Raw genomic sequence first — 13,933 nt, 5'->3', positions numbered from 1 at the left:
GTTAGCTAGTATATTCTAACGGCCGTTTGAAATATACTACAGACAGAGATAAATTATTACCTTCAACTCTCAGTAATTAGCTGTCAATAATCTGAAGCTGTCCCAATATACACGATAAGTCATTCTTATCGCCTTATATTGGGACGCGTGCATTGCAATTTCCATACAAAATTTATATCGCTCGCATAAGCTATACGTCCGATTGACAGACAGCGTGCACGGATAAGGTGAGTTAACGTCGATAAGTTTATTGGGACAGAAAAGTCAACGATGGTTAAGATAATCTCAAGTAAGAGATAGACTGAATATTGGCCGTAAGTCTATGATTGTGACACAATCGTCATTATTTTGATAGTTCGTTCAAAACATCGAAATAGCAGTGAGCCATTGTCTACCACGCGGTTGTGACCTTCGTAGAGCACGTTGAGCAACAGCTGTTAGTGTGTCTATTCGTATGCAAAGTAGACCATTGTTGTTAACGCTCGTATTAATTATTATTAACCATAATTGTTCATGCTGCTAGGGTTATTAAACTTAGCTAAACCCAAGGAATATGCTGTTATAATAATATTGAATCATTCAGCATGCCATAGTTAAATATATAAAAGTAATGTCATTAGTATGTTTGAGGAAGAAGGGCGTTGTAGCGGCGCCTATTTCTGCCGTGAAGCAGTAATGTGTAAACATTACTGTGTTTCGGTCTGAAGGGCGCCGTAGCTAGTGGAGTAACTGGGCAAATGAGACTTAACATCTTATGTCTCAAGGTGACGAGCGCAATTGTGGTGTTGCTCAGTATTTTTGGGTTTTCCTGAGCGTCACTGCATTGCAATGGGTAGGGCGTATCAATTACCATCAGCTGAACGTCCAGCTTGTCTCGTCCCTTATTTCCATAAAAAAAGCTATTGAAATTACTGGGCAAATGAGACTTAATATGTTATGTCTCAAGCTGGGGACATATGTCTGAAGGTAGCGAGGTCAATCGTAGTGCCGCTCAGAATTGTAGGCTTTTCAAGCATCCTGAAAGGCACCGCATTATAATGGGCTGGGTTACTAATCTCATCATTTTTGTCTTTAATAAAACTTAATTGGTACAATGTACAACTAAGCTGTGAAATTCAGTTTCCAGGTTGATACGAATTCGAATACGATACCATAAAATCCAAAACTGCTTCTGATGTTGCAACAGAGTATAGGCTCAACTTCTCATAACAAAATAATTAAAACATTGTGTGTTACAATGTTTTAAGATTAATCTTCTGCAAAGTCCGCTCCCTATGTGTAAAAACTAGATTCCCCCAAAGTTTTAATAAATTCCACATAAATCATACTTTCGTCTATTAGTCAGTATAGTTGTAGCTTTTGAAAACCCTACGAGATATCGCGTACAGGTTTTTGTTTCGCATGTGGAACTAAAAATCTTGAAAACCACATTGAATGAACGTCATACAAATATAGTGATGATGATATCTTTCTTAACACTTTGGCAACAATACAAATCAGAACGGTTATCAAATTTAACAGCTCCATAAATGCTCCACGTGACTAAGGAATATATATCATCGCGACTCTACGGTGGCTCAACCAGTCGCCGCTACCAACAAAATATATTCAGCACTCTGAATATACTCATCTGGTAACCGTGTGGTTGCGCAATTAGTTTGGTGGTGCGACCAGCTCGGACGCTTCATGACTCTGGTGTCTTTATGGGGACTGGTTTGGTAATTTACGAACACCATGGTGATTGCGCCACCGTGGAGTCCCGGTGTAATATACCCCTAAGAAGTTTCTTGATAACGTAGATCAAGCTATTCGCAGATTGCCGAATGCTCGATAACTCGTGAACTCAGATCTCAGACCTCAGGTGCATTCGCGGCCATTCCATACCACTGACGACGGCAGCCATTTTGTATTTCCTTTTTTCGCGCGCAATTGCGGACACTAATTAAGATGCCTTGTTTGGTTGACGTATTGCGTGCATCGGTTTATTTTGTGTAAATTATAAACCTCGAAGTTTAATTTCATGTTATTTAAGTACATGTGATATTTTATTGGAGCTATTTAAAGAATCGTTTACTGTCAGTTCGGCGGTGGACGTAAACTGCTGCTTATGCTTAATAGTACCTATATATTATATGGAAGTATTGTGCTTGTACGGTCATGACACGTGTTGTTATATTATCTTAAAACTAGTTTATAGCTACTTTGTATAATATATATTAAGTATATCAATTTGCTTAAGTTTAACACTAAAATGTAACATATTTTCACATTTAGGTTTAAAGATATTTATTTGTCATAATACATACATACCTACTTAAATTATTCACAATTATTACTTAATTTTTCGCGATGGACAATACGACATACCATAATATGGTCCAGTACCGGACCACGTCCGCTGGCTCGGACGGACCAAATCCAATCATGTATTCATAGCTTAAAAAATGTTGTTAAAAAGTTTTGCGACCTATTAAATAAACATACATACTTGCCCTAATTTGTTCGTTTTTAGTAGTGCTAAGTAGCTGGCCCGTCTCGTGCTCGTTTAAAAAATTGAATTCTCAAACCTATACGTGTATAGTGCTAACGGTAATGGTATTTCACTGGAATCACGGATTGGTAGTTGACAATCTCAAAAAGAATTTATAACATTTATATTGTAAAAGTCATTATTCTTAGGCATCAAAGATTAGATAAGTGAAGTCTACAAGAGAAGAGAAAAATGACTGAGTTAAAGAAAGCCAAAGTTTTGGAAGTTTAAATGTTTTTCAAATATCTAGGTATAAACCTACATTAAAACCGCTTCTAACCAGTAGTTACATCGTATTATCTTACCCGATCGCATAGTTGCCTATATAAAGAACAATTTATTACACAGATGCTTATTAAATAATTTTATTGACAAAAAACGGTTATAAATATAACTCTTTCGAAAGGTCCTACAAAGGCAGTAATAACGTTAAATCAACGTTACTTTCGGGTTTCTTATACACAAGATAAGTAAGGAATTCATAAATCCGGTATAAGAGAGACCCAACCTGTCGCAAAGACATTTGGTAAGCGTTCAAATTTATTCTTTACCCTTTTTTGTTCCACATTTTGAGGCAAAAAATGTAAATAATACGATCCCTTGAAATGTAGAGATTCGAGTATTATTAGGCTTGTGGCACACATGAATTTCTTAACTATTGAAATAAATATTTATGAATTTCGACTTATTTGAAAGTATTTTAATGATCTCATATTGCTCGTTCATATAAAGAAAGATATATAGTCAAAACGATATATATAAACATAAATAGCAATTTAATAAAATTTACTGAATTAGGCGTTACTTTGCGGAAATCCATAATTATACAAATTATTTAAGTTTTCTTTAGTGTTAATTCCGCCAATATTTGTTTTTAAAACAATTCGACACGTGTTTCGCCTCTACACGAGGCATCCTCAGGACGTGTTGTCTCGCCAAAATCTGGCACGAGACTGCTAAAGAAAACTTAAATAATTTGTATAAATAGCAATATTCATTGCACTATAAATTAATACTTAACTCATTGATCATTGCCTACTTTTGTTTAATTTCTCCGTGGTCATGTTTGAAAATGCCTGCTTTTGGATTTCAATCACCTCTTACGCATTATTATTAAACCAGGATAGCGACTACAGTATTTGTTCTAAGTTGCACACAATTTTTATGTACGGAAAATCATTCCGACTTTGAAGAGAGTTCGGTGTAAACGAAGTTTTCTTATCACCACAAAACCGGCAATAGGTAATCATTATTTATCAAACCACAATACAGCGCTGAGTGCATTACCAACTTTAGCACACATCGTCGACTGACAGGACCGCTCTGAATCAACTTAATGCAGGTATCTTTAGCCACGCTCAGAAATAGGTTAAACTCTATTTATTTTCATTCGTTCACGAAAAGGATGCGTTAATTCGATAGCGTGCGTCTTGAGAAGGGTTAAAATTATGTTTTTTATTCGTTTTCATTGGAACGTTATTTGATATCAGAATAGAATTAGTCATTCGAGTGCGCCCACCACATTGTCCGTGTTGAAGTTATCGAGTTACTTTTTCGGAAAGTGAAATCGAGATCGAGTAACGAATATTCCAAATTTAAAATGCGCTTTCAATTAGTTTTACTGAAACAGATGTTATATTTTAAAAACGGAATTTAATTATTTATATCTTTTAGAAGCTTGATAATCTAAGACATATTTTAAAGCAACGTGGGATTCGTAAATAGAGAGTAATTGTTACTCGACATTGAGATTACTGTTACACAATAATGGCTTAAAGAGTTGTATCTTGTGCTATTAAAGTAAAAAAAAGTTACATCATTACTCATCTTTTTTTATGGAATAGGAGGAAAAACGAGCGTACGGGTCACCTGGTGTTAAGTGATCACCGCAGCCCACAATCTCTTGCAACACCAGAGGAATCACAACGTGTGTGTACGCGCTTTTTTTGAAGGTACCCATGTTGTATCGTCCCGGAAACACCGCACAAGGAAGCTCATTCCACAGCTGAGTAGTACGTGGAAGAAAGCTCCTTGAAAACCGCACTGTGGAAGACCGCCACACATCCAGATGGTGGGGATGATATCCTAATTTGTGGCGTGTCGTGCGAAGGTGGAATTATATTACATAAGTTTATATTATTTATTTGTGAATCAAGAGTCTAATAGTTAACATATAAATATTCACTATATCGAAAATACTTGTAAGCTATTAATTTATAAATCAACAAATAAATGTAATGTTCCTTAAAATGTTCAAGTTTTTCCAGGTAGGAATATTTAAGAAACATTTTCGGTGAGTCAATGAACCATTTATAACCATGTGTTGTTTTTTTTATATTCCAACGACTTAATATATTCTGACATAAAATTAATATCGATGATAAAATAATGGATTTAAGATTCAATTTACCAGTGGGAGGCTCCTTTGCAAAAGAACCCGGCTAGATTATGGGTACCACAACGGCGCCCATTATTTTTTTCCGTGAAGCAGTAATGTGTAGTCATTACTGTGTTTCGAACTGAAGGACGCCGTAGCTAGTGAAATTACTAGGCAAATGAGACTTAACATATCATGTGAGAATTTTTGGGTTTATCCAGAATTCTGAGCGGCACGGCATTGTAATGGGTAGGGCGTATCAATTACCATCAGCTAAACGTCCTGCTCGTCTCGTCCCTTATTTTCATAAAAAAAAAACCGTTGGCTGAAGCATAAAAACTAGGCATAAAATGTAAAAAATACGTATACTGTATCTGTTAGCACCTGATGATATATCTGATTGATTTTATTGAGCGTGTTAAGATTGTAGATAAGGTTTTGTCGCATCGCTAACACAGAACCAAGATCCGCTGGATTACGTCAAAAAACTAACACTTCTTGATCTGAAGTGGAGCTTAACGAATCATAACATTAATTAAATATAACTCTATCTTTATACAGTCACTAAATCCGGTTAATTTAATTAGTTTTTGTCGCAGCCTCGATAAAATTATAACGTACAAGTCATACACAACCTTAGTGTGTACGTATTAAAGTTGAATTTTATGTATTATGTTGTTGTTATCTACCTGGTTTGTGGAGGTAGAACTATTTTTTAAGGTCCTTGATGAGTCCTGTATGTTTCTAAGTTTTATTGGTTATGTCTTGATGAGCTGGGAATAGGTATCGGAGATGTTTACGCTTTTAATAAATGTTATTTAAACTCCACTACAGCGTGTCTAGTTATTGAAGTAAACACTAATATTTAGTGCATTCAACGTTACTGTTAACGTTAAATTTGACTTAAACCTTAACTATAACAGCTTACATTAAGGATTGGTCTCCGCTGCGCTCCCTAAAAACCGCAGGCGTAGTCGCAAAGTGCGGTAACAAATACTACGCCCAAGCGGGCGTAATCGAGCCAGTCTCGAACAATGTGTGACGTTGACATACCACGTGTTCTGTTAAACTTTGAAACTAAAATGTTAAACGGGTTGCGTAGTAAAACTATGTAAAAAGAATACTACAGGAAATAAGAAAGACACTGGGATCACATATCATCAGTAAGTATTTTGTATTTATTAATTTAAATGTAAAATAACACGAAGCTTATGTTACAAAATTTCAAAGAAGCTATTGAGTATCTAGATGCCACGCACATAAGCATCTAATAGTTGCCGTTATAAAAAAGCTATTGTTCTTAGGTAGTGCGGTCTCTAGTTGGAGCGCATCGAAGACCAATCCTTAACCAAAATCACAGCTAATATGATTCAACCCAACCTTAGTTTTGGTAAAGTACTTATTTGTAATACACGTGTTAGATATTGTTGCCAAACAAATTATTTATACAACATTAGATTACTCCCTGTATAAGTTTAAAAATATCTATTTTTAATAAAAAAAAACGTGAGAGTTACCCTCCTGTTGTTTACGAATGTTATGCTAGTGATGACGGGGTGTTTTCACGGATAAATAAACAAATTTATGTATAACCGACCGTTGCAATGAACACATGCGTGTTATTGTATTCAGATGGCCACAAAATAATGCTACCATTAACTAATATGTTAACACTTCACTTACAAATACAGTCCATAGCAATATGGTTTAGATACAGAGATAAGAATATATATAATAAATAGCTGACCAGACAGACGTTGTTCTGTACATAATAAATAAAATACAGTTTCTGATGAATTTGTCAATAATTTTTCATTGTAACATAATAATATGCTCCTTGTTGTTATAATGAAATTGTTTCACAGCAGAACTGTCAAACCGCGCGTCAAAAATACTCTCACAGAAAATATGTCCAAACAAAACAAATATTGGAAATAAAAATAATTATGGGTAATAAAAACTATCCTATCTCTTAAGTTGGACTAAACTGCACTCCATGAAGTAATCCCCATTGAAATCCGTTCATTAGTTTAGGAGTCCATTGAGGACAAACATTGTGACACGAGATTTATATATATTAAGATAATAATAATTTATTTCTCTTAAAGACATAGTTTACAGCAGCTAGTGGCCGGAGTCACCTTTCAGGCAAATAATGCCTGTACCAGATGTCTCCATTCAGCAATGTGTTATTTTTAACAAAAGTTTTATCGACATGGTAGTGAAATAATAATAAAGTTATGAAATGAATATAAATTTACAATTTAAATATTTTGAAAGTTATTTTTGAACACCTTAACAATTGCAGCGACATAGATTTACATTTACAATTTTTAATTCTTAAACAACATCTTAGTCATTTTTTATTATTATAAACATAAATGATAATAAAATAAGGTCTTCAATAAATATATTAAAGCTTCCTCGACAATCAAGACTTACTTATAGTACCTATAATAGATTATATAGAGGATAATGATTCATGATTCTTGTCTGTTTCTGTGCAGGCCACCTAACATAGCATAATAAAGGCATAAAAGGCATTTATTTTCTCAAAATTGATTCCTTTAGAATTCTTTTTGATGTCATTTCTGATAACTACTAGATACTACTACCGCTTTGGAAGCAAATGGCGCTCTGAGAGATAAGAAGCGGCGCAAGAAACTCTCCCAGCATTCTTTTTTTGCGCTCTTTTCAATAAAAAGATACAATATTTTACAGTCATTTCTATCGCTATAAAATAATCACAATCTAGTCCCAGGCTGTCCGATCACTTAGATATTCAGCAATGGAGTAATAGGATTTACGATAGAGCCATTTTTTTTATAAAACATTTAAATTTATTTATAGATATTGCCTGAACAGTGGCTGGGACTTTATTATAGAAGCGTATACATTTAACCTTAAAGCTATTATGTATCTTATGAAGCCTACTAGAATTAGTTACAAGCAATCCCTTATTTCTTTATTGGAAGCTGACCCGACAGACATTGTTCTGTACATAATAAACAAAATACTGTTTCTTTTATGAATTTGTCAATAATATTTCATAATATCAGAGAATTATTGTGTAAAATATGGTCCGTGTTGTTATAATTACTTATTGTTTCACAGCAGAACTGACCGTGTCAATAAATTCTCTCACAGAAAATAAGTCAATATAAAATAAATTTTGGAAAAAAAAAATGGGTCCCAAATCGAAATAATAACTATCCTATGTCTCAAGTTAGACTAAACTACACTCCATGATGTAATCCCTATTAAAATCCGTTCATTAGTTTAGGAGTTCATTGGAAACAAACGTCAGGATTTATATATATTAAGATATTAAGTAGGTAAGTTGTTATATGACTTTAAATATGGCAGGGGGTTTCTTATCAGTTCTTCTCCCCATGTCAAAGCCCCTTTACGAACTGATGTATCTACATAACGTTTACCAAGTGTTGTTGCATTGTGTCATGTTATTTTCACTGCAGAATCAGAACCAGAATGTCTTTATTCAAGAAAATTTATTGAATTAGGCGTTACTTTGCGGAAATCCATAATTATACAAATGATTTTTCTCGTGCCCGATTTTGGCTAGACAACACGTCCTGAGGATGCCTCGTGTAGAGGCGAAACACGTGTCGAATTGTTTTAAAAACAAATATTGGCGGAATTAACACTAAATTCAAATTCAAATTCAAATATTTTTATTCAAAATAGGATTCATAATCACTTATTGAACGTCAAAATCCCATTCAAAAGACTGCCTCAGACCTGAGAAGAATGGACGCAAGAAACTCAGCGGCCTTTTTTTTTATATAAAATATGGATTACAATGTAATATCGTACAATAAACATTAATAATTAAAGAGCCTGAGGGTGTTCGCTTTAATCCCAGTCCGTGGTGTCATTAAGAAAATCGTTTATGCTATAATAACCTTTCCCACACAAGAAAACTTAAATCATTTGTATCTTTTCTCAATAAAATCTCGAGGATCACATTGAATCGTCACAAAATAAATTATTCTAATATACAAAAATGCAAAGTTGTATCCATAATTATACTATTGCACTATATTATACAAAAACTAGTCATAGCTCTACACCGGTTTACAAGAACCTGAGGTATTGTCAAGCTGTCATTGCGAGATGGAGCGACATCTGGCCAAGTTATCTTGGCATTTATAAAATCATCTATTCTACAATAGGCTTCCTTAGTTAATTGTTTTTTGATATAAGATTTGAAATGACGAACTGATAGCTCTGTCACTTTTGATGGTAGTTTGTTATAGAAACGCACAGAGTTTCCCATGAAAGCTATGATAAATAAATATTTTTCTATTCCTATTTCTCGAACAGTATCAGTGATTGCGCAAGAATGATAGAAATCAATTTAACACATCGCAAAATGACTTAAATAATAGTGTGATGTGATAAATGCGTTCGACGAATTTCCTAGAACTGCGACAATCATAATGTTAACATGCGGAACAAAAATCAACTTGTTGTGCCTACTACTCAGTTCTATCAAGAGTTATTAAGTCTTTTATTAGGCGATGTATATGCTTTTACGCCGCAATCCCAGTTAATGTACAAAATAAATGTGTTACGAATTTCAAAACAATTGTTAAAAACTCGTTTATGTGGTAAAGGTTACTATAGCATAAATTTTTTCTTAATGCCAAGGAAGGGCCAAAGTGTTTGTTAGTAAAAAACTATTATAGTGAATTAGTAATTAGCTCAGTTATGGAATTAATTTAATAGATAATTAAGTGCAATAAATAAAATAAGTCAATCTTCTTCGTAACAACTTAAAATAGACCAGATATTGTGCTATGATTTCAACTGTTGTTTGATGTTGATGGCATTAATTGAGTGATTTTCCTTTCAAACTAGTCACAGCTTTGATTACAGCTGGTGTTATCACCATTTCGTATGTTAATTTAAGCATTATTGGTACATTTTATTACATAATATAGTAGTTATGCCTGTCGCTCAGAAGCGAATTTTTTGGAATGAAATTTTTATGACGACATTTCGGAATTCCATTCTGTACCTTCAAATAGATTATGTATAGTTTACAATATATTATATAGTGTTGTCAATTCTTCACAATCGTGTCCAATTTTAAAACAAAGTTGTGTACAATTTTGACATGCAAAAGTGAAATTTTTTGACATACGGCGTTATTCGATTTATATATGAGTTTACGCAAAATATGCAATGTTCCTAATGGGAATTTGCAACCCGTTGCTTAATAGACCCCTCGACCGTATTCATGTATCATTTAAAATAAATTAATAATTGCTTGAGGTATACAAAAACTAAAGGACGTAGCTCAACAAAGTCGGGGCATTCAGGTCGCGGCGGACATTGCACGCTAGTAAAAAATCATGCACAATCATCGCCCGTGCAAAAATTGTGTTCACTGAGTCACGACTAGCAACTGATTGGTATTATCTAATATATAAAATTCTCGTGTCGCGGTGTTTGTAGTTAAACTCCTTCGAAACGGCTTGACTAATTCTCATGAAATTTTGAGTGCATATTGGGTAGGTCTGGGTATCGGACAACATCTACTTTTCATCCCCCTAAATGTTAAGGGTGGTCCACGCCAATTTTTTTTTTTATTTATTTGTCATTTTTAAATTTGTTTGATTATGAGTCGGCATTAAAAATATATACAACTTCATACATTTTCACCCATCTACGATCAACAGTTACTTTTGTATCGCGATTTTAATATGGGCAATACAACGTTTGCTGGGTCAGCTAATAATCTATATAAACGATGAATATATCGTAGACCGCGTGGCTTTACATGTTTCCAAATCAACCCCGCTATATGATATTTATTTTTCTATGTATATACGCAACACCAGGGGCCAAGATATGTGTTTCCGGCCTTTAGGGTGGATGTATGTTCTTCGCTTGAAGGTACCTGGTATCGGGAAAACCGCAGCTGGTAATTGATTCCACAATGTCCCTGTGCGAGGCATGAAGATCTTCGCAAAACCCGTGGTTGTAGGATTCAATGTTAACATTATGCAGGTCGAATGTGCATTTTGACGTTATTTCTGGTGGTGGAGGAAACCTTTTGCAATTATCACTTGATGATTGGTATGTAATTAATGATTAGCCTCTGTTTATGAATTAGGCGTTATTTTGCAATAAATGATAATCTTCAGTGTTAATCGCGTTAAGTTTTTATGTTTACTGAGAACTTTGAATTTTTCACAGCGACCTTGATTATATCTTTTTAATTTCAACTTGGTAACCATATCGCGTTTCCGAGATATAAGTATCTTGACACACAGACAGAAAGACAGGCGACCGCAAAACAAAGTAATCCTGTAAGATTTTGGAACCTTACAACGCATAATTTGATTTAGTTTTCAAATTCGTATTAGTTACTTTCTCTTTTGTTTCAAGTCATTATTTGACGGCAAAATCTAAAAATAGTGACTGCAAAGAGATTTAAGTACATAGCTAGCAAAACTTACATACAATATTTTTCCACATAGGTAAAAAACTACCCATCTTGTCCATCCAAGTATCTACTTCAAAAAACAATTTACCAAACCACAATTTGAACATAACATATACTAAATTTTATGCGCAAGAATTTGACTCGCTCATTATCAATATTGCGGTAAAGCTGTTTCAATATTGTATATAAATTGTTATTGTACGCCAAATGAGTCAGGGTGCGTTCACATTGGACCGGCCGATCGGTGACCGCAGCAACACAATGAATACAATTTGCACCTTAGATTTGATTGTACGTAGACACAAATATACGGTCTTTGTAGAATGACCTTGAGAATGTTTTTCAGGTAATTGACTTGGTAAATATTTCATTTTTGTACACGTCATGTTTTTATGAGAAAGGTTCTGATAAAGTATGTTTTTTCTACATATATATGTATTTTCTGGTGAAATAATATCTTATATTAGTATAGCAGTGGATATTATAAAAAGATGCTATTTTCTTAAGAGTTATTATGATAATTATACGTAAAGTTTAGAAATATTGCCAAAATTAAAATGAAAGAATCAGTATCATTATATTACCATTGATTGGTACGTATTAACGACTAGGTATCAATTATTAATAAATTAAAAACAAAATGTCTTAAATATTAGACATAAAATATATAATATGACAAAATAATTAATGGAAATAATAAATATTGTTCTAAGAACTATGTATCGATTGAAATGTATTTGTCCATAAATTCTAACACAGATAAGTTGGCCCAATAACGTCACAATACAAGTTAATGCATTCTACTGGCGGTACATTGATGACCGTTACAAGGTCACGAGTTTTTTGAACGTATCGCAAAAAAATTGCATCAAAGATTGATGGATCGCGGTCTTTTTTTCAACTGTTATTGTCTGTTCGTCATTGAAATACGTTTTTTGTTTAACACTTGTGTTTCTTTGTTACAGGGCTTTAAACTCGCTTGCTAAAGTGAATTGCTGGAACTAAGTGACATAGGTAAGTTATTGTTCTATCCGGCGTAGATTTTTTAAAGTCAACGTTCTTTATTAATGAAATCAGTAACACAATACTTCGTTATTATTGAATTTGTAATACTTATTCGTTTTATGATTGATTTATTTTGGGAGTTACGAGTTAGGACGTTATATATTATATAATATCTGTCAAATTAAATCTTATTAAGTCTTATATGTAATACTTTAGACTCAATATGAACTGAGATAAACGTTTATTTTCTAATATTGTATATTTTAATCATTATTTAGATATATGGAACCAGTTTTAATTGTGCTAAAAATACCAGAACTATTATTATTAGAATGAAAATACCTATTTTAATGTAGTTGTATGTAATTAGCGATTTGTGAATAAAATTGTGAATTGCACGAAGTTTGTCAGTGATTTACTATATTCTTGGAGCAATATTTTGAGATTGTTATTTTTTTTTTCTCTTAAAAGCTACTTTTTTAGGGGTATGTAGTGCATAAGATTTATTATTATGCCGCTGACCGTTTTTGCCCACAAACTGAAACCGAAAGGTGCAGTCTGCTATTTACAACCCCTTACATATTTCAATAAACAATATTTCTTGCTCCTCCAGAATATTTTTGTTCTTGCCTTCCGAAAATATTCGGATAGTATTAGAAATATCTCTCGTCAATATCTTAGACTGCTACTTCTTTCCACTGAAAATGTACTACACATATAGTGTACCAGTTAATGTGTCATTTAGAAGGAGCCCTGTCGCATTGTCTGTCTGTACGTCACTGTGACTCATCCATTGTATCTAACACAATGCTCTTTGTGCATTGTTGCGTATTTTCTAATAGATAATTATGTATGAAATGACAATTTGCTTTCTATATACATTTTTTCATGCTACACCTAGTACGTAATTAGCGATTTACTATGTATGATAATCAATAGAATATACACGTTCATAGTTCTATATTTTTTTTAAATAACATCGTAACTTATATAATTTATACATCTAGATAGAGCCCCTTCCTGCCAGACAACCGATCAAAACAGGCCAGGTTTATTACTTAAGTGTGCGTGCCAAATTACGTCTTGCGCGATTTGTATGTCAATTTGTGTCGGCGTGCGTGCATTGCTCAAAATAGAGGTTAACTGTCAACTTATATTTTATTCGACCTTTTATACTGCTGTCTATGTAGACGTTAAAATGATCTTAGCATCATAATTACAGACACTGATAGTTCAAATTTTAAACCCAGCCGTATTGTGACGTTATCGAAATCTAAACTAGCTAGTTTTTACTTCGAGTATTAGACGGAATTACAAAATGTACATAACATTACTATTCCCAAACGAAACTGCATCCAAAAAACCGTACTGCATCCCATGTATTAAACATTAAATATCAAAATGGAATACAGGGCAAGAAAATAACTGGAAAATTGATGCGATTCTTAAAAGCCAAGCACCAATCGTACTTATTATAACGTGATATAGATACAGCACGCACGAGTTTTTGTGAAATAAAATCTTGCATGGCACGTGCACTGGCAAC

General features: G+C 33.6%; 1 long non-coding RNA gene across 1 annotated transcript in view; it reads left to right on the top strand.

Annotated features, from left to right (window-relative positions):
* LOC126966305 (uncharacterized) overlaps positions 1 to 12,517 on the top strand; it is a 37,698-nt gene extending 25,181 nt beyond the window's left edge. Inside the window, exon 3 of the long non-coding RNA XR_007729710.1 lies at positions 12,348 to 12,517. This is a non-coding gene — a long non-coding RNA (uncharacterized LOC126966305). The remainder of the gene's footprint in view (positions 1 to 12,347) is intronic.
* Positions 12,518 to 13,933: the final 1,416 nt, after the last annotated feature.

This window comes from Leptidea sinapis, chromosome 10 (genome assembly GCF_905404315.1).
Source record: "Leptidea sinapis chromosome 10, ilLepSina1.1, whole genome shotgun sequence".
Lineage (NCBI taxonomy): Eukaryota > Metazoa > Arthropoda > Insecta > Lepidoptera > Pieridae > Leptidea > Leptidea sinapis.
This window is presented reverse-complemented; position numbering and strand designations above follow the sequence as displayed.